At 44.5% G+C, this 22,169-nt stretch overlaps 1 protein-coding gene across 3 annotated transcripts in view; it reads left to right on the plus strand.

The window, feature by feature from the left end:
* Positions 1 to 22,169, plus strand: part of PACS1 (phosphofurin acidic cluster sorting protein 1) — a 142,366-nt gene that overhangs the window by 29,183 nt on the left and 91,014 nt on the right. The window lies entirely within an intron of this gene.

Consider the following 22,169-nt stretch of genomic DNA (forward strand, 5'->3'; position numbering starts at 1 on the left):
AGCCCACTCCAGTATTCTTGCCTGGGAAATCCCATGAACAGAGGAGCCTGGTGGGCTATAGTCATGGGGTCACAAAGAGTCAGACATGACTTGGCTACTAAACTCCCACCAAAGAGAGTAATAATTAAAATATCACCTCTCAGGTTTAGCAAATGGGAAGACGATGAAGTGTCTTTTCTCAGTTCATTCAAGGTAAAACCCAGAGTCTTTCTAGTGGTCTGCAGGAGCTGATGTGATAAGACTGCCTGCCCGGGGCACCCCCCTCCCCGACTTGGACCACCTGCCGCTTCTTCATGGGTCACCCGTTCTCACGTGGGCCAGTTGCACTTCCTTGAGAATACCAGACGTGGCCTGCCTCTCTGCACAGCCTCTGCCAGTCGGACACAGGGCTTGTTCTCATTCTTTGTTTGCTCAAGTGTCACCTTCCCAGCGAGGCCTGCCCTGAGCCCTCCTTCCCCCACACTGTTCCTGCTGCTTTTGGTCCATAGCACTTGTCAACCTCTAACACACTATATAATTTCCTTATGTATCACGTTTGTTGTTTACTGTCTCCTCCCATCTCATTGGAACTGAGAACTTCCAGATGTACAAGCTGGATTTAGAAAAGGCAGAGGAACCAGAGATCAAATTGGCAACATCCATTGGATCATAGAAAAGGCAAGGGAATTCCAGAAAAACATCTGCTTCATTGACGATGCTAAAGCCTTTGCCTGTGTGGATCACAACACACTGTGGAAGATCCTTAAAGAGATGGGAATACCAGGCCACCTTACCTGCCTCCTGAGAAACTTGCATGCAGGTCAAGGACCAACAGTTAGAACCAGACATGGAACAGTGAACTGATTCCAAATTGGGAAAAGAGTACATCAAGGCTGTATATTGTCACCCTGCTTATTTAACTTACACGCAGAGTATATCATGTGAAATGCCAGGCTGGATGAAGCACAAGCTAGAATCAAGATTGCTGGGAGAAATATCAATAACCTCAGATATGCAGATGACACTACCCTAATGGTAGAAAATGAAGAACCAAAGAGCCTCTTGACAAAGGTGAAAGAGGAGAGTGAAAAGCTGGCTTAAAAGTCAGCATTCAAAAAACTAAGATCATGGCGTCCAGTCCCATTACTTCATGGCAAATAGATGGGGAAATGATGGAAACAGTGAGACTTTATTTTCTTGAACTCCAAGATCACTGTGGACAGTGACTGCAGCTATGAAATTAAAAGATACTTGCTCCTTGGAAGAAAAACTATGACAGATCTAGACAGTGTGTTAAAAAGCAGAGACATCACTTTGCTGACAAAGGTCTGTATAATCCAAGCTATGGTTTTTCCAGTAGTCATGTATGGATGTGAGAGTTGGATCATAAAGAAGACTGAGCACCAAAGAATTGATACTTTCAAATGTGGTGCTGGAGAAGACTCTTGAGAGTCCCTTGGACAGCAAGGAGATCAAACCAGTCAGTCCTACAGGAAATAAGCCATGACTATCCATTGGAAGGATTGATGCTGAAGCGGAAGTTACAATATTTTGGCTAAGTGATGCGAAGAACCAACTCATTGGAAAAGACCCTGATGGTGGGAAAGATTGAGGGCAAGAGGAGAATGGGGTGACAGAGGATGAGATGGTTGGATAGCATCATTGACTCAAAGGACATGAGTTTGAGCAAACTCTGGGAGATAGTGAAGGACAGGAAGGTATGCTGCAGTCCATGGGGTTACAAAGAGTTGGACATGACTGAGTTACTATACAACTCCTCTCCCAGCTGGAATGGAAGCTCCATGAGGGTAAGGATTTTTGTTGGTTTGGTTCACTGTTGCACCCCTAGTGGTTAGAGTAGGGTCAGCTGCACAGTAAGTGCTTGGTAGAAGGAAATGGCAACCCACTCCAGTACTCTTGCCTGGAGAATCCCATGGACAGAGGGGCCTGGCAGGCTACAGTCCATGGGGTCACAAGAGTTGGGCATGACTTAGCAACTAGAGAGAGAGAGAAATATTTTTCGAATGTTTGCAGTTTCTGGGACCCTGAGTTTCACTTTCCAGTTGGAATCTTACTTAGATGATTGTTATTACTCTACCATCTTGACCCCAGGGATGCTGTTCCCCCTTTAATGAAAAAGATGAAAACGTCTTCTCTTGGTTCTGCTTTGGTGTAACTGAGATGGGCGGGGAGTTCAAGGAAACGTTTTGAGCGCTAAGAACAATGAAGAAATGAGGACGGAGGTTGCAGGGAGTGTAACAGTCTAGTTTGCAGCGGTGACTCTGGAATCTGCCGTGGTCAGCTGGCTCTGGTGTCTTACACGCCCTGTGCCTGTCTCCCTTCTTCTGAGAAATCTACTCTTGGCCTCAAACAACCTGTGCTGACCTTGTCTAGACCTCCAGCCTGTGGCTTCATCTTACCATCCTCGGCTGAGGCGCTCCCTGCTGGGGCATCTTCACAGCTGTCATCGAGGCCAGCAGAGCTCTGGATTTGTTGGGCCACCATGAGAAATAGCACAGGCTGAGTCGCTTAAACAGCAGATGTTTGTTTCCTTGCAGTTCTGGAAGTCCAAGATCGAGGCGCCATCAGGGCTGCACTCTGGTAGAACCTCCCACCCTGGCTTGCAGAGAGCCCCTCCTCACCGTGTCCTCCTGCGGCCTTGCTCTCCGTGCGCCCAGAGGGGGCGATCAAAGGTGTCTCCTGTTGTTGCCGTTCAGTCTCGGTCGCCTCCGACTCTTTTCAACACCTTGGACCGTAGCCCGCCAGGCTCCTCTGTCCATGGGATTCTCCAGGAGAGAGTACTGGAGTAGGTTGCCATTTCCTCCTCCAGGAGGTCTTCCTGACCCAGGGATGGAACCCACGTCTCCTGTGTCTCCTCCATTGGCAAGTAGATTCTTTACCACTGAGCCACCTAGGAAGCCCCTGGTATCTCTTACTCTTCTTATAAGGACACCAGTCCTGTTGGCTTAGGGCCCCACCTAATGACCTCACTTAACCCGAATTTCTTCCCTAAAGGCCCTGTCTCCAAACACAGTCACCTTGGAGGACAGGGCTTCAAGATGAGAACTGGGGGTGTGGGTAGGGGAGGAGACACAGTTCAGTCCATAATTGTCATTGCTCTTACTGGAGCGAATAACATTATGCTTCATTCAGGTGAGACAGCACACAGGTGGTATGGCCTTCTCTAATATTTTCAGTTCAGTTCAGTTGCTCAGTCGTGTCTGACCCTATGAACCGCAGCACGCCAGGCCTCCCTGTCCATCACCCACTCCTGGAGTCCACCCAAATCCATGTACATTGAGTCAGTGATGCCATTCAACCATCTCATCCTCTGTTGTCCCCTTCTCCTCCTGCCCTCAATCTTTCCCAGCATCAGGGTCTTTTCAAATGAGTAAGCTCTTCGCATGAGGTGGCCAAAGTATTGGAGTTTCAGCTTCAACATCAGTCCTTCCAGTGAACACCCAGTACTGATCTCCTTTAGGATGGACTGATTGGATCTCCTTGCAGTCCAAGGGACTCTCAAGAGTCTCAAGACTCTGATATTTTAGCTGACATTTACTGAACTAAACTAACTGTGTCCCAGATTGTGTGCTCTGTGTAGGACGTACCCTTTCCTTGCCGTCCTGAAGCCCACGGCTCAGCAGAGGAGACGGAGCAGGCTGACGAGTACTATGAGGATGCATATAGGTGTCAGGGAAAGCATCCTTGAGAAGCTCTCTTATGATATTCTTGCAGACCTGTCAATAAATATACCTGTGGTTACAGCATCATAGCATGTAATGTCATAATACCGTAACAGTTCACACGTACGGTAATAAGGGCAGCTCCTTCCAACTCGAGCCTGAATCCTCTTCCTCATCTTTCCCTGGCTGTGTCCTCCAGCCTCTCTCCCCAGCCTTCAGCTCCCCAACATATTCCCCCGTTATTGTAATAATCAATGACTTTTCTTCTCGTTCTCTGTTGAAAGTTACTGATTTTCTTTTCCCCCTGTTTCCTTTTCCTTAACAAGTTGAGTTGAACATTTAGCTCTCTGTTCTCATCTCATAGCTTTCTGCAGAGGCAGTTCCCGGTGCTTAGTGAGAACTGTTCCCATCAGAGCCTCCTGTTTGCCATGAATAAAGGCCAAAGGAGGTTGTCAGCCAGCATTATTGCCCAGCTTATAAGATGGCAATTACCGACACAGCATTTTGTGAGGTTCTTACTATACAAGTGGCACAAGTGATTTGACAAGTTATGACTCCAGAGAATTCCATACACTGTAAGCCAACATTCATTTTCCTTTTCAAGGGGATACACATGCCATTAAATTAAGTTTGTTTCGCCTGCCATGCATTTTAAGCTGAGCTGGCTTTCCTGCCTCTGCTTAGTGCGTTTATGAGAGAGTCACCAATTTCTCTAAGAGCATGGCCGTCAAGGGAGCAGCCTCATTTGGCCTCAGTCTCATTAATGCTTCGTGGTCTTGAAATAATAAAAAAGCCCTTATCACTTACTGCTTCCTGACCCTGTGATCAACCACCAAAGCTCCTACCAAACACCTCCTGATTTTCGCGGCCTGCACTCGGAAGCTGATAGATATTCTCTGTGGTCCTTCTCTTTCCTGTTGGTTCTGTCCCCACATCTTTGTATATGATGTTTCTGGTCCCAGACAGGTGACCTTCTGACGCGTTAAGCTGAACTTATCTTCAACAGCTTTTATGATGGTATAGTAGAGGCTTTTTAAAAAGGTTTTACATCTCGTTCTCTCTTGTTTCTTTCCCTACTATCCTTTCATCTTTCTAGTCCAGTTTTCCTTGTCCATTTGTCCATCTGTCCTCTCTCCCTCCACCTGACACTTGTTGAACATTTGCTAGGTAATTGTTGTTGTGGAACTTTCTTGGTCCTCCTGACTGTGGCCGTGGCCTTCACATACTTTTTTTTTTGTCTCTGTAACCCATTTTCCTTTTCCATCCTCTCATGGAATATTTTCTGATACTCTGACAGCTGTCGCTTGTAATTAGTGAAGTTAATTTCTTCAGCAGATGATTCTCTTTTCTCTGTTATTAGCTTTCAGATTTTACTGGCCTTGTTTTGTAAATAGGTCTATCACAAAGGCTATTATACAAACAGGGAAGTACATGTGATTTTCTCTTTGTTCTTTCTCATTATTTAACTGACTCATGGTACCTTCATCAATGGAGAAACTGTCAAATAGAAATTCAGTGTGAGCCGCACGTGTATTAAAAAAAACTTTATTGAGATGTGATTTACATACTGTACAATTCACTTTATTTAAAGTGTATTGGTTTTTAGTGTATTCACAGAGACATGCATACTTTAAAATTTTACAATAGCCACATGAGAAAAGGAAAAAGAAACAGATGAAATTAACTTTAATAATGATCTTATTTAACCCATTGTATCTAAAGTATGATCAATAAAAAAGAACTTCTGCTGCTTCAGTTATTAAATTTAAAATTCATCTAAGTTAAATAGAGAGGTTAAATATAATTTCTTAGTTGAACTAGCTACATTTTAAATGCACAGCAACCACCTGTGGTCAGTGGTTATGACCACATTGGATCTTCTAGGACAGTCTTGTTGTAAGATGGTCCTGCCTTAGGCAACTGTGATGTTTATCAAAACCGCACACTTTCGGACTGTTTGGTGGGGAACCTGTTTTGGAACATGAACCAAAGTTACTTGGCTGACACAGCTGAGCAACAGTATGTTTTATTTGCTGTTGGACGGTGAGAGGATGGAAGATGCAGAAGAGAGTCTTTTCCAACATGACTTCAAGAGGATGCAAGAGTTGGCAAAAAATTTCGCTCAGTCAATAGCTTTCCCATTCGTACATTTTCATCCTCATACATAGATGCGCTTAGTTGACATTAAGCACCTCTTATTTCTCAGAAATAACTGTAATTTTGTCTTTTGTATCTAGTTTGTCCCATGAAGCTTTTCGGTGTTTTCAAGGAGCAAATAAAGAAATAGTGTTCTCTTTTTCCAGCCTTCTAATCTGCTATCTCCTACATGTTTTACTTTTCCCTACAGATTCTTTCTGGATCAGTCAATTTAGTTGCTCACTCATGTCCGACTCTTTGCAACCCCATGGACTGCAGCGTGCCAGGCCTCCCTGTCCATCGCCACCTGCCAAAGCTTGCTCAAACTCATGTCCATCCAGTTGGTGATGCCATCCAACCATCTCATCCTCTGTTGTCCCCTTCTTTTCCTGCCTTCGATCCTTTCCAGCATCAGGGTCTTTTCCATTGAGTCAGTTCTTCGCATCAGGTGGCCAAAGTATTGGACTTTCAGCATCGGTCCTTCCAATGAATATTCAGGACTGATTTCCTTTAGGATGGACTGGTTGGATCTCCTTGCTGTCCAAGGGACTCTCAAGAGTCTTTTCCAACACCACAGTTCAAAAGCATCAGTTCTTTGGCTCTCAGCTTTCTTTATAGTCCAACTCTCATATCCATACGTGACTACTGGAAAAACCATAGCTTTGGCTAGACGGGCCTTTGTTGGCAAAGTTAGTGATTCTTTACTACCAAGTTAAAAATCATGAAACAATTTGAAAGTATGAGAAGTGGCAGTAACTTCAAGTGCCCCAAGATGTTAGTCTGTATAGGTGACTGTCATTTGAATACTTGGAGCTAGCTGTATTGACTCTAAAAGTCTGGCAGCTCCTCAAAAGATTAAACACAGTTTAACCATAGGACCCAGCAGTTCTACTCTTAGTTGGTATTGGTGCTGAGTCACTAAGTCATGCCCGACTCTGCGACCCCATGGACTATATAGCCTGCCAGGCTCCTCTGTCCATTTGATTTCCCAGGCAAGAATACTGGAGTGGGTTGCCATTTTCTTCCCCAAGCGTTTACACCTAGATATATACCTAAAAGAAATGAAAACACACGTTCTTACAAAAACTTACACGTGAAGGTTCACAACAGTGTTACTCATGATAGCTAAAAAGTAGAAACAACCTACCTGCTGATGGGTGGATGAGTAAAATGTGGTGTAGAATATTATTCAGCAGTAAAAGAGTATGAAGTACTGACCCATACTATAGCATGGGTGAACTTTGAAGATATTATGCTAAGGGAAAGAAGACTATCACGTGCTGAGTCTATTTGTATAAGATGTCTGGAATAGGAAAATCCATAGAAACAGAAGGAAGATCAGTGGTTGCCTAGAGCCCAGAGCTTGTGGGATTGAAAGAAACTGGGGAGTGACTGCCAATGATCATGAGTACAGTGTTTCTTTTGAGGATGACGAGAATGTTCTAGAATGGATTGTGGTGATCGTTGTACAGCTCTGTGAATGCACAAACAACAATTGAGTTGTACACCTAAGTGGATGAATTGTACAGCGTGCAAGTTAGATCTCAAAACAAATTTTTTTTAAAAAGTGCTGACAAGCAGGAGTTCTCAGGAAATTCTCAGTCAGTGGTGGTTCTTGTACTCTCCACATTGGTTTTACTTTCTTTCCTTTATTCCCCCTTAGGTTCAAAAAAAAAAAAAAGCTAAAAGCCTTCTGGTCTTTCTGTATATATATTCTTTTTTTCACTATTTATTTATCTGGCTGTGCCAGGTTTTAGGTGCAGTGCATGAACTGTTTAGTTGTGGCATGCAGGATCTAGTTTTCTGACCAGGGATCAAACCCTGGCCCCCTGCATTGGGAGCACAGAGTTTTACCCACTGGACCACCAAGGAAGTCCAAAAAAAATCTTTTTTAATTGAGGTAACGTTGGTTTATAACTTTATGTAAGTTACATCATGTACAACATGTGTGTTTCTACTTCTGTGCATGCTATAGCGTGCTCACTGCCAAAAACTTGGTTTCCGTTTGACACCATACAGTTGACCAGCTTTACCAATTTCACCCTTCCCCCTACCCCACTGCCTTCCCCTCTGGTAACCACTGCTTGGTTCTCTGTATCTACATATTTGTTTTTGTTTGATTTGGTTTGTTCATTTATTTTATATATTTTTTTAATATTTATATTTTATTAAAATGTATATATTTTTATATTGTTTTTGGTATTTTATATTGTTTATATGTGAATAAAATCATATGGTTTTTGTCTTTCTATCTGATTTGTTTCAGTTAGCATAGTTCCCTCAAGGTTCATCTATGCTGTTGCAAGTGGCAAGATTGCATTTTTCTTATGGCTGAATAATACTCCCTTGTGTATATGGAACCATATGTGTGTATGTGTGTTTTACTTGCCACATCTCCTTTATGCATTCATCTGTTGACAGGCGCTTAGGTTGCTTCCATATCTTGGCTGTAACAAATAGTCCTGCTGTGGACGTGCGAGTACAGGTTTCTTTTCAAATTAGTGTTTTCATGTTCTTTGGATAAATACACAGAAATATAATTGCTGGATCATATGGTAGCTCTCATAATTTTTTTAGGAATCCCCATCCTGTTTTCCATATTGGCTGCACTATTTTGCGTTCCCACCAGCAGGGTGTGAAGTTCCTGTATCAGTCTTCTTAAGCTCAATCTCAGTGCTTTCCTGACCACTCCTACCAACCACATTTAGAATTTTTCATATGTAACTTTTATTATTATCCTTCTATAAATTTATGTCTTGTAGAGCTTATTACACACTGAGATCGCGTAGAGGGGAAACACTGGGGTCAGGGTTTAACCAGGGGCCGAGCTTAAGCGCACATTGCAGCATTCTGTCATGTAACCTTTACAGTGACCCTGTGTGTCTGCAGCTAATGAGCAGCAGAGATGGGGTCTGAACCAGGGTCTGTTTGACTCTGAGGTCCACGTCCTTAGCAGCTGTGCTAGTCTGTCTTCTTGTAACCCCCATAGTTGTAGGCCCAGAGGTCTAGTCCATGTGATACATTTTTGCTGATTAACTGTTATATATTCTGATACTTCTCCAACCTTTTCCCCAAAATACTCCAAGAAATACATGCAGATGTATCACTGGGTGTCTTGTAGTATAGTTCAGAAACTGCCTGCTGCAAACACAAAATGTCCTTGAAATCTTATGTTTAATCTTGCAAAACTGTGTAAATCCAGCACTTTAGACTTTATATGTGTGTGTTCGATTATAAAATTCATCCCTCCCTATCCACTCACCCCCAGTTCCCAGTAAAATTGTTCTTGGAGTCCTGATCACCAAGTGTGGTCCTGGAGCTCTGGGGTAGGTGTCTACTGCTTTCAGAAGCACAGTTGTATAATCTCGTTCTCAGTTTCACAAATCCACTCTTCATTAAGAGTATATCCAGCCCTGACTTCTCGTAACTTCAAACTTGTATATCCAAGTGCCTATTTGACATCTGCATTTGGACGTTTAATCAGTATCACAACTTCACTCTGGTGGCAATGTTTGGACCGCAGGGAAAGCAAAGAAAGCATCTTGAGGATCTACAGGCTAGACTAGACTAGACTAGAACTCCTGATTCTCCCTGCAAGTCTAGACCTCTTCCTCCAGGTTTCCCCATCTCAGTGCATGGTCCTGTCATCCACCTAGTTGCCTAAGCCAAGCACCTAGCAATTATCCTAGATTCCTCTTTTTTTTATTCCTACTACATCTAATCCATTAGCAAGAGCTACTTATCTACTTTTAAGATATCTTGGCACCATCACCATCTCTCCTGTTTTCTCTGCTTTCCGTGTTGTCCAAGCCATCCCCACCACCTGTTTTGTGCAGTAGCTGCCTAACTGATCTGCTTCTCCTTTTTCCCTTAACAGTTCTTCTCTACGCAGCCAGGGTGATGTTTTTAAAATGCAAACCTGATTATTTTTCTCCCCTGTTAACACTGTCCAATGAAACTTAGATTTCTTGGCCTATAAAGGTTATTTGATTGGCCTCTGCAAACCTCTCCAGCATCGGCTCTTACCCCTGATCACTGCGTTTCTATCACATTGGCCTTTCTGTGATTCCTTGACCAGGATAGGTTCAGTCTGTCTTTAGGAATTTCGCACTTGCAGCGCTCTCTACCTGGGATGCCTTGATCTCAGATAGTCACGTGGCCATCTCCTTGGTGTCATTCGGGTCTCAGCTCAGGTAGGTCTTCCCTGACTGCCGGGTCTGAGCTAGACATACGGACCTCCAGCTGCTTTTTGATTATGTTACTTTTAACTTTTTCTATTACACATCCTATCTGAAGTTATCTTTTTTCCATTTATATCGTTCTCCTTCTGCAACCCTTCCCCCCAAAAAAGATTGTAAATTTTGCAGAGGAGGAATTATTCTGTTTTGTTCATTACTGTGTCCATGGTGCCTGAACAGTCCCTGGAAACAGTAGGTCTTTAATATATGTTTGTAGAAGAAGTGATTGCTTTTCCCATTACACATAGGGCCAATATAAGAGTGGGACTGGTGGTGAGCTGAGAGTAGATGGCAGTGCTGAAGCAGAAAATGAAAGGAGTCAAAAGCTTCTGGTGTTCATCAGATTTAGTCATACTGATTCAAAACTGGCAACAACCTGTATATCCATCAACAAACGAATGGATAAACAAATTGTGGTCTATACGGTGCAGTATTACTTGGCCTTAAAAAGGAATGAAGGGACTTCCCCAGTGGCCCAGCGGTTTAGAGTCTGTACTTCTAACACAGAGGGTACAGGTTCAGACCCTGGTTGGAGAACTAAGATCGCACAAGTAGTGTGGCACAGCCAGAAAAGGAAAAAAGGGAACATCACTTCCTTCGGGAATCAATTGATGGAATGACTCAGATACAAGAAAAGAAAGAGTCTGTATACTGCATAAAGAATGTGATATCAAAGATACCTGCAGAGTATATTCAAGGTAGCATGGCTTCAATAAAGCATGATAAGCACCTTAAAAAAAAAAGGAGTGAAGTACTGATCTATGGTGCAATATGGATGAACCTCAGCATCTTAACCACTGGCCTACCAGGGAAGTCCTAGCAAAGCACTTTTTAGGTTGCAGTGCTGTTGTTTATTTTCAGGTATGCTGTTGGAACTTGCCGTCAAGGCTAGTCAGGTTTCAGTAACGGGACAAGTACTTGCAATGGAAGTATGGCTGTTTTACAAAACAACCAGAAAGGAAAATGCAGCTCATCTGGCTTGACAGGAAGATGTAAGAAGTATATGTTTTAAACTCTCAGTTCTTTTAGATACGATGACTTGTGTACTTTGATCATAGTGTAGGCTTACCACTTCAAAAATCTTGTTCTTAATGTTTATGATTCATCTTGTTTGTATCAATACAGGAGCTGAACTAAAACCTGTTTTGAAGTGTGGCAGATAGAAGACAGTCCAATGATCACACTCTTGCTCTGACATTAATAAATAGGTTTTCATCTTTGTTTTTCTTCTCTTTGATTCATAGAATCATCTAGCCCTTTTTCCATACTAAGATTTAAAAAAATATATACAACAGCATTTGAATGATGTGAAAAATTTCCCCAAACTCCTTCACTTCTCTTCCCCTCCCTAGACAAACTATCCTGAGTATTTTAAGTATCAGTATTTGCACAGGCTCATTTAAATATTTTATATAAGCAGAATCACTGTGAGTTGCTTAGCTTGCCCTTTTCCTGTGACAAAGATGTCTTGGAGATTTTTCTGTTTCTGTACTTAGAGGTCTTTCTCATTCTTTTTCATGGCTATGTAGTAGTCCATGAAATTGACAAAACAGTTTGTTTAACTAATCCCACTAAATGAATATTTAGTTTATTTCCAGTTTTCATTTTAATAATCAGTGAAGTTAGATGAATGTAAATAATCTGTGCTTTTAGGGTTTTTCACTTCTTTTTTTATTCAGTTATATAATTATCTATACAACATATTCTAAAAACGCTTATTGGTACCTCCCTGATGTTGTAAAGTTGGAATGACACTGTTTGAAGACCTTTGCTTTGAAAGAAAAGGTTGAAAATAAATTTTCTGTGCTCGTGGGCTTTATTCATCATTGTGTTTTCAGGGCTTTCTCTTGAAGTGTGATTATGAAGCAAGAGCACTGTGAGTAGTTACAGATTATATTACAGTTTTTCTTGGGCCAGTTTGAAAGAAGAGTATATCTCTAAGGATCAGAACCAGAACAATACAAGAGATCAGCAGTTGGTTAGAATGGTTGCTCTAGGTTAGTATTTTCTCACTGAGCTAGAGTCAAGCCTATGTGAAAAATGTTTCTCTCTCTCTTTTTCAACTGGAAATCCTGTTAGCAATCGTCATTACCATGGAACTTTCTGTCATTGATGACCAGCTGTTGCTGGTTTTCTGGCACTTGAAATATTATTTATAAACACACCCCCCCCCCCAGAAAAAAAACACACAAAAAAAACAAACCCACACCAAAAAAACCCTATTTCTTCCTGTTTCCTTTCTCTGTACATAGGAAGATGCACATACATGGATAGTTCTGATGTTTAAGGAGATTTAGAAGGTTATATTTTAAGCAGATGGGTTTGAGTGTCTCAGAAGCCTCCTGATACAAGCATATTTCCTCCACTCTGTCTTCGGGCCAGCTGTGGGTGCGGGGAGCGGGCTAATGTTTGCCTGGCCACCCAAGAAGAGCCCAGACTGCCTTCCGCGAGGTGCTGACAGCCCTGCAGTTGTGAAACATCCAAGGACATGGTTTCTGTCCTATTAATTGACCTTGATGTCAACCTCCTCTTCCCACCCCACCTTTCTTTTTCAGGTTTCTGGTTGGCTTTTCTGATTCATTAGCACACTGCAGAGTGAAGGCATTGCAGTTGGTGGAAGTCATTGCATTTCTCTGAAGCTTTGAGCTGTCTGGGCTCTGAGCTTCCTTTATTTTAGGACTTTGTGAGACAATGTAGGCAGCCTGTCGCAGCTGAGGGTTTATATTCCTGTTAACCTTTTAATTTACAGTGATAAGATGAATTAGCAACGAAACATTTCCTCTCTTTAAGAGTTGCCTTGGCAAGAAGTTGGAAGTCTAGAACCCGCTTGCAAGAGGAGTGTGGCTGTTGGGAGCGAGTTGTCTCTTGCCGTCACTGCGCAGTTAGGTGTTAATGCGCTTCAGCCGGAAGGAGGCAGCAGAAGCAGCGGAGGACGAGGGCGGGGTGCGGGGAGAGCGGGTCAGCGGAGAACTGACCCGTGGATCTGTTCCCTGACTCACCTGCGGGCCTTTGGCTTCTCCACCGCACATCCTTTCTTTGCCCTCAGTCAGTAGATATGCAGTTTATTGTAGATGCATGCGGTTGCGTTTGTAAAAGGTCTCCAGTGCTGCTAAGAAGGTAGGAATACACATGAGGTGTTGTGTGTTCTAGGGCTTCCCTGGTGGCTCACAGTAAAGCATCCGCCTGCCAAGCAGGAGACCCAGGTTCGATCCCTGGATTGGGAAGATCCCCTGGAGAAGGAAATAGCAATCCACTCCAGTATTCTTGCCTGGGAAATCCCATGGCCAGAGGAGCCTGGTGGGCTATAATCCATGGGGTCCAAAAGAATCGGACACGACTGAGCATGCGTGGACACATGACATTGTATATTCTCTTGCTTAACAATGACAAATCCTAGAACTGCCTCCGATTCCTCTTAGAATATAGCTCCTAGGAGACAAGAGGTTTGTTTACAAATTTGACATATTTTTCTTGGGCCTCTGTTGTATACCAAGCATTCTGTAGGTTTTGGAAATAGAGTGGTTAACAAAATAGATGAACTCCCCTGCCCTCATGGAAACAAGGTTGTAGTTGGGAAGACATCTACCAGATGAGAGAACGCGAGTCAGATCCCTGCCCGTGTGTTAGCTGGTAACAAACGCTAGCAGAAAAAATGAAGGGGGAAAGGAGACAGGAAGTGTCAGGGAGAGGTCGTGTGGGCTGATTACGATAACCCGCTTCCTTTTTAAACTATGCAGACAGTTTTATGTATTCAAAACCATTGTTCTGAGAAAGGAGCTGCTGGCTTCTCCGGACTGCCAGAGGAACCCACAGCACAGAGAAAGTTAATGACCCAGCACAAGGCCATCCGTCCAACCACGGGTGATTGAAGCTGTTTATCTCTCTTTTATGCTTTTTGTGATAATGACGCAGTAGACTTTCCCGTGTTGATGTTCATATTGCATCTGGTAATTGTGGCTTCTCAGGTTTTCTTTAAACCATCTGAAGCCATCATTCATTTTGGGGGCTAGTGTTCCAGGGACAGTAATTTTTTCATCTGTGTTATGCAGACCCCCAGGGCACCCCAAGCCTTTCTGGAGACTCAGTGGTCATTTTAAATTGATGCTTGGACCTTTTTCATCCAGATTCGTCTAAACAAGTTAGTCAGATGCCTGGCTTGAGGTGAGGTATGAGTATAAAGAATAGTTGGAGGGGCTGGTGCATATTTATGGGCCATAAACAACAGAGATTGTTAACAGATGCAAAAAGTAGGTAAACCGCTGACTTAACTCCTTAGGTGTATGTCATGGAACCGCTGTCAAGACCTCGTGCTGGTGTCTGTGTTTATATGAAAATAAGAATTTCTGAGCTTATTCCTCTTTTATTTTCCTGCTCACCCTTCCCTCCAGGTTTTTTTTTTTTTTTTTTTTTTTTTTTTGAGCATCTATGTTGGCTGGTTTAGTCACTAAGCTATGCCCCACTCTTGGGACCCTATGGACTACAGCCTGCCGGGCTCCTCTGTCCATGGGGTTGGCTAGGAATATAGATGTAAAATGAGACAAAAACATACACAGATGATTGACTGGATATGTTATGGTAAGTGTTAGGATAGAGATAGGCCCACGTTTCAGTGAGAACTCAAAACTGGGACACTTCCCCCAAGTGGGAGTGGAGGAGGGTCCACGAAGGCCTCCCGAGTCAGCAGCTCCGGCACTGAGTCAAGAAAAAGGCTGCAGGACTCCCCTGATGGTCCGGTGGTTGAGAATCCGCCTGCCAGTGCAGGGGACATGGGTTCGATTCCTGCTCCCGGCGGATTCCACGTGCCACAGAGCAGCTGAGCAGGGGCGCCACAACTACTGAAGTTACCCACGCCTAGAGCCCGTGCTCCGCAACGAGAGAAGCCCCCGAAGTGAGAAACCCTCGCACTGCCATCAGAGAGGAGCCCCCACTCGCCACAACTAGAGAAAGCCCTTGTGCCTCAGTGAAGACCCAGCACAGCCAAAAATAACTAACTAAATAATTTTTTTTAGAAAAAGAAAGTTAAAGGCCATAGCCTTGCTCTGTGGCTCACTACTTTTCCTTTGATCTCTTCTGACTTTATCTACATTGGTTTAACGCAGGTTCAGCTGATGCCCTCTGGTCCACTACCTGTTCTTCTATAGCCCCAAAGCTGTAGTTTTTTAAGTAGCTGGAAAAAAATCAGAAGAGCAATAATATTTTGTGGTATGTGAAAATGATATGAAATTCAACTCTTTGAGTCCACATATTAAACTTTATTGGAACATCGCCAGGCTCATTTGTTTATTTTCTGTGTTTGCTTTTTTTATTTCCACTAACATGCTTTAATGCCCTACTGAAAGGCAGGAGGCGGCAGAGATGATGGTGGTGAAATGGAACGCATGAAAGCCTGTTATCTTCTGCTTGCTGATTGCAAGTAATGCACAGGAAGTGTTTGAGGCGCCTCTTGTCCTGTCTCCCACCAAAACATGATGCGGCCACAGCTCTGTGCATAGTGACTAGCATTTACATGTGTCATTCTTGTTTTGTCTATTTTGAATTTAGTTATGGGGACATGTTTTAGTATTCTCAGAAAGAGAGTATCTGGTATGAGTCAAAATGATTATAGACTGTGCTCACCTCAGGGTGGGAGATCTGGGCCAGAGGACCTCAGGAAAGTCCTACTGTCCCTGCAGGTCTCTTTCAATGATAGGGTTGGTTGGTGAGCAAACCAGATAACCTCCAGGTACCCTTCAGCCCAGAAAAGACGATGCTGCTTGGTGGAAGGAGCATGAAGGCCTGCACCGGCCAGACCTCTGTGCATCCTGGCCCTGTTACTTCCTTCCAGCTGACCCTGAGCAGTTGATCTAAACTCTCTGTGCCTTAGTCAGCTCATCGGAAATTGTGATCATAAGAATGACATGAGGGACTTCCTTGGTGGCCCAGTGGCTAACTCTGTGCTCCCAACACTGGGGGCCAGGTTCCATCCCTGGTCAGGGAACTAGATCCCACATGCCACAGCTAAGGATCCCACATGCTGCAACTAAAGAAGAGATCCCGTGTGCCATGACTAAGACCCAGCACAGCCAAATAAATACATAAATATTTAAACAACAAAAAAAGGAAGGAAGTGATCGCGTGTTCTAAAAACTCCTGGCACTAATAATTGTTTAATCTGGTGTAACCATGATAATTATTTTCAGTCTGTGAACTCTTACTTATATATCATGAGACATTTTATAAAACAGCAGCGATCTCCCAGCAGTTTGTTGTAATGATTTATTAATAGCCCGTCAACTATGACTTAGTACGTTTGCATTTTTGCAGATAACGGGCTTCCAAAACACTTGAGTTCTTTGAACCAAGACTTTCCCTAACTGGGAAAAGTTTCTGCTTATGTTTTAACTGGAATTGGCACATAGAGTGTTACGTCTTGCCTTGTAAACACATTCAGCGATTATTTCATTTTACTGTGCAAATGATAGTAGAGAAAAGATAATTTGTGTTGTATCACATTTCCTCTGCCTTAGCCACTTTTTTTCCTTTCCACCCATTCTCAATAACTGAACTGTTTAATAATTTTAATTCTCCTAGGAAGGTTAGTTTTATTTTTGTTTTTTATTATTTAATTATTTACTTGGCTGCACGGGGTCTTAGTTGCGGGGCATGAGATCTTTAGTTATGGCATATGGGATCTGATTCTCCAACCAGGGATGGAACCTGGGCCCTGCATTGTGAGCATGGAGTCCCAACCGCTGGACCACCAGGGAAGTCCCCAGGAGGATTAGTTTTGATGAGGAGACTTAGACTGAGACAGTCTTGTGTTTTCTTTGCATAATTTTTGATGATTTTAGAGGTAACATAATTTTTGAGAGAGTTGGATTGTCAGTTGTCAGGATACTGCATTTTCTGTCTTTGAATAATTCTTATTTGATCATCATCTTAAAAAGTCTAGTGAATGCTAGCTATTTAGCACTTAATACTTTATTAGTATTTCAGATCCTTTATTTTTAGCAATCTCAATGTATGAAATATTTGTGTTTATGATTTGCTTAATGACAAAGATACGGGATTTCTTAAATAGCTAGCTTTCCTAGTTGGATCATGGTAATTATTTAAATTACCTACAGCTATGTAAGATCATATCAGTGCATAGTAAGCTAGACAAGGATTAGACTGTGGCTAAGAGTCTAAGGGCTTTGGGGTCCTATAACGCATCTGCGAGTCAGAGCCTGGCGCTGCCGTTTGCTAGCATGTGCGATCTTCCCTCCTGGTGGGAGTAATGATCCTAAGGGCAGTTGGGAGATGCAGTGACATTGCAAATCTGAGGTGCTTGGCGTGGTGAGCGCTTCCTTATATCTGTTGTTACTGGATTATTTTAGGGACCTATACCACGGATTGCTCTCTCTGAACGTAGAACTGAATCTTCCTGTCTTTCAGGCTTCGTTTAATCAGTCTGATCTCAGACTCCAGCCATAGTGAGCTTGTGGGGCAGTTCCCCTAAAATTCCATGGCTTGCTCGTCTCTAAATGTATACCTCGAGCTGCCTAGAGCACCCTTCTCCTGTATTCCTTTTCTCCTAATTTCCTTAACTTTCAGGGCTCAGTTTCCGGGATTCTCTTCCATGAACCCTCCCCCCGCCCCAACTCTCTTGTGCTTCTGCTGGACCCCGTGTGCACCTCTCTCTGCCTCTCACATTGAGTTGTAAAGAACTGTTCATCTGCAGTCTGTCAGACTGTGAGCCTCTTAAGGGCAAGGCGTTCTGCTCAGCTTTATAAAAAATATTTATTTATTTGGCTGAGCTGGGCCTTAGCTGTGGCACGCTGGATCTTCACTGCGCCATGCAGGGTCTAGTTCCCTGACCAGGGATCGAACCCAGGCCCCCAGCATTGGGAGCTCAGAGTCTTAACTACTGGACCACCAGGAAAGTCCCTCTGCTCAGCTTTGGCAATGCTTTGTGGCAGCACAGGATCAACCTATCTTCCAGGCATGTACATCCTGTACATTTGGGGAAGACAAATATTTAAATAATCGGGATGGTACACAGGCCTTCAGTAGAGCATTGCATGCAGTGGAGTGTAACGGGAGCTTTGAACCTTGTCTGAACACATCAAAGACGCCTTTTTCTAAGGAAGTGATGTTGGTTCAAGTTAGAACCTGAAAGATATTTAGGAGTTAGGGAGGGGAAAACAGGGGAGTTCCAGGTGGAGAAAACTGCATGTGCGGGGTCACTTTGAGCCAGTTACTTAGCTTCTCTGTGCTTTAGTTTTCTCATTTGTAACATGGAAGTAGTGTGACTACCTCAGAGGATTGTCCTCTACATAAATACTGTGTTTAAAGTTGTCTTCTAATGAGTATTTCTGAAGTGAAGCACAATCAGTTCCTACAGGGCAGTTTCCTGGTCCAGGTTTGCTTATTGAATTGCTAAACATGTGGAGTCACTTACTGTATTTTTCCTGGTAACCTTGCTCTTGACCTGTCCCAGAGCCTCTCTCTTGTTTTAATGACAAGGACAGGGGGTATTTTGTTTTGCTTTCTTGTGTGTTTGTGTTAATTATAGAGATCCAGTTCTGCCTTTCATTACTGCACACAGCTCATGCTGTGGCAAACCTTTTAGGTCAATAAGTGTTATCGGGTGGAATGCTTTCACCTTCAAAGAAAACAAAAGCCAACTCAGTGACTTAAACACCCAGGCACTGTTTCAGATAACAAAGAGTCTGGAGGTAGGGTGACTCCAGAGCGGGTTAATTCAGCAGCTGGGGACCCATGTTCATTTTTCTTCCTGCCCTGCCATCCCCAGAACACTGGCTTGTCCTGGCCGCTTCCCCTGGTCTCAGGTGGAGTGTCGCCACTCCAGGTGTCACAGATGTGTTATTGACCAAGGTTCCTGGCCTTCCCCAGTCAATGGAAATTGATCAGAGGCTCGACAAGAAATTCAGGCAAGGTGCTACTTTACTGGGGCCCCTGCTGCAGCGCGAGGGCGTGCGAACAAGCAACGGGCTCCAGTGCTTGTTTGCTCCCCGAGGGGGACGAGCTGTTCCTTTTCTGGGGTGACGGTAGGGGTGTGTCCAGGGGTCTGGCCAGAGGGGTGCCTTCAGTGTTTGGCCCTCCCCTTAGGTGGTGCTCTGTGCAGAGGGCATGCACAGTACCCTGCTTTTGCTCCTGGCCCTTCAGAAGTGACTGACGTTGAAGTTGAAGTTCCAATACTTTGGCCACCCAGTGCAAAGAGCCAACCCATTGGAAAAGACCCTGATGGTAGGAAAGATTGAAGGCAAAGAAGAAGAGGGCAGAAGAGGGTGAGATGGTTGGATGGCATCACTAACTCAGTGGACATGAGTTGGAGCAAACTCTGGGAGATAGTGAAGGACAGGGGAGCCTGGCGTGCTGCAGTCCATGGGGTCGCCAAGAGTCAGACACGACTGAGCAGCTGATCAACAACTTCAAAAGTGGCCCTTGGGGTCTTTGGTCTCTGTATCTTGTCCAGAATTTGCCCCAACTGGGCATGCACGTGGTAATTTTTAGTCCCATACAGTTTCTTTATATTTTGTTGCTGGAGGAGAGGTGTGTCCGGGTGCTGGCACTGCAGCGAAAGGGTCCCAGGGCCCACGCTGTCTCAGATAGACCCCAGAATGTCCAGCTGAGAAAGAGGCTCTGTGTTTATCCTGGTGTCTCTCTCTTTGCCATGGGCCTTTCAGGTTGTTCCCACCTTTTGGCTGTGGGGAGTAAAGCTGCTGGAAGAAAGGAAATCAAAACCTAGGCAGGTTGATCTGCCAGCTTCACCCAGCCGGCCCCTTCGAGACAAGTGGCGGTGGCCCACCTGGAGAAAGCACCAGACCAGGAGGGAGAGTTCCTTGTTTGGGCTTGACTTTGCCCTTGACTGCTAGTAATCAGGGTGTTTCCTTCTCCTGAAACACATCAGTTAGTCACCGACAAGGTTCCCAGCAGAACACTTTAGCTGGAAACAGACTCGCGATCGACCGACAGGTAATCCCTGACCAAGTAAATCCCAGTGGAACCAGAAAACTGGGTCTCGCTTTCCTTAATTGGAGCCTGACTTCGGATCAGATATTGAACTGAAAAGAAAAGCATTCGCCATTAGAAAAAGAATTTAAATTACTGGTCTGTCCATATTTGGAATTTCTTGCAAATCGTTTCCACTGTATGTAACACTGAAATCCTTTGTGGTTGTCTGCTGCCAGAATGAATCTTTGACCCGGCAACTTTAAATGTGTGTGACACCTTTGGGAATTTTGAGAATTCTTAATTTAACCTGCGCTGGTCCAGAGGTGGGGGCCGGGATGAGGGAGCGCGCGATCCTTTTGTGTTGAAGGTTATGCTGTTTGTCAGCGGAGGCCTGTGCTTCTGGAGCTTGGGTTAGGAGGCAGTAGGTGCTGGCACAAGAAATATCATACTCGAACCTTTATTTCTGGAGGCAGTAAAGAGCCAGCCAAGCCCGGAGGTGAGTAGGAGGTGACGGGCAGCACAGGGCCCTGGAGCTGCTGGTGTCACGTTGTGCTGCTGCTGGCTGAGGGCATTCTCAGAGTGGAGAGAGAGAGAGAGACCCCCGTCCTCCTGCCAGGGACCCTGACTTCCTCTGCAGGGCTCCCTAAAGGCAGGCCTCGCCGCTGGACTGCAGTGAGGCTGGAGTGTAAACTGCTTGCCTCTTCCCCAGCCCAAATTTCTCAGGTTCTTTCTTTATCGTTTTTTAAATTAATTAGCTAAGTAGTTAGTTTTACTTATCTCTGGTTGCCCCGAGTCTTCAGGCTGCGAGGGCTTTCTCGCGTTGTGATGGACGGGCTTCTCCCTATGGCGGCTTCTCTCGTTGCAGAACACAGGCTCTGGGCACATGGGCTTTGGTAGTTGATGCTCTTGGGCTCTAGAGAGCGGGCTCAGCGGCTTGGTTGCTCTGTGGCACGTGGGCTCTTCCTGGACCGGGGATAGAACCCGTGTCCCCGTGTCCTGCATTGGCAGGCGGGTTCTTATCCACTGGACCACCAGGGATGTCTTCATGGGTAATGTTAATTGCCTGATTAATGAACTGATTCATATTCTCTTTTGTGATAACTTAGTTTATGTCAGGTGGTGCTAGTGGTAAAGAATCTGCCTGCCAGTGCAGGAGATGCAAGAGATGCGGGTTTGACCCTGGGTCAGGAGGATCCTTTGGAGAAGGAAATGGCAATCTACTCCAGTTTTTTCACCTGTAAAATCCCACGGACAGAGGAGCCTGACAGGTTACTGTCCATGGGGTCACAGAGAGTCAGAAAACACACACACACAGTTCTTGTCAAGAAGGGACTTGTCCTGATGAAGAAAGCAGGAAGGTCAGTGGACCGGGCCCTCTGGTTCCTTGTCTAGACAGCGTCCACGGCTCTCCTTCCCTCACAGGCTTGGATTGTTCAGAGTCACGCAGCTCCCTGAAGGGAAGGAGGAGGCATTAAAGCAGAAACACACACAACTCAGCAGGTTTCTCTGAACGACCAGTGATCACTGAGTTCTCGCTGGACCCTCCCACTGATTCACTCTTTATATTTCTTCTCTGTGCCTCTGTTTTCTGGTTGGTAAAATGTGGATGTTGCTGACTGGAGGAAAGTTGTGAAGAGCTAATGAAAGAGGCTGGACCTCACCAGGGGTAGGGAAGGGCCTTTGCTTGGAGAAGTGCACAGCGGTCACCCTTGCCTGGGGTGCAGAGCCGTCTGTGTTGGGATGGAGGAGGGGCCCAAGACTGCCCCTCCCCCCGCCTCGGGGAGCTGAGACATGCGCAGAAGGTGGACGCGGCAGTGGGTGCCCCATGTGTGGCTTCAAGTAAGTGATTCATGGACACACTGGGTGGGACGTCTTCAGTGTTTGAGATGGCGACTCAAAGCCTACTTTTCCTTCCTTAGGGACGCCACAGCCCAGAATCAGGCTGTTAAATGGGGGTTGATGTCCTAGACTTTGTTACACTTTTCTAGATGAAATGAGTCTTATAAACGATCATAAATGCTTTTTTCCCCCCCATTGGTGGAGGTAAAGACTGTGTTTTTCAATAAGTGAGACAAAGAGCACATGGAACATGATACATCTCCTGACAGAGGTCTGTGACACCACCTGTAACTTTGCCTTGCCAACTCTTAACAGAACCAGAACTTGTTTAAACCTCTAGATCTTACTGCAGTTT

The sequence above is a fragment of the Odocoileus virginianus genome, chromosome 28 (assembly GCF_023699985.2).
Source record: "Odocoileus virginianus isolate 20LAN1187 ecotype Illinois chromosome 28, Ovbor_1.2, whole genome shotgun sequence".
NCBI lineage: Eukaryota > Metazoa > Chordata > Mammalia > Artiodactyla > Cervidae > Odocoileus > Odocoileus virginianus.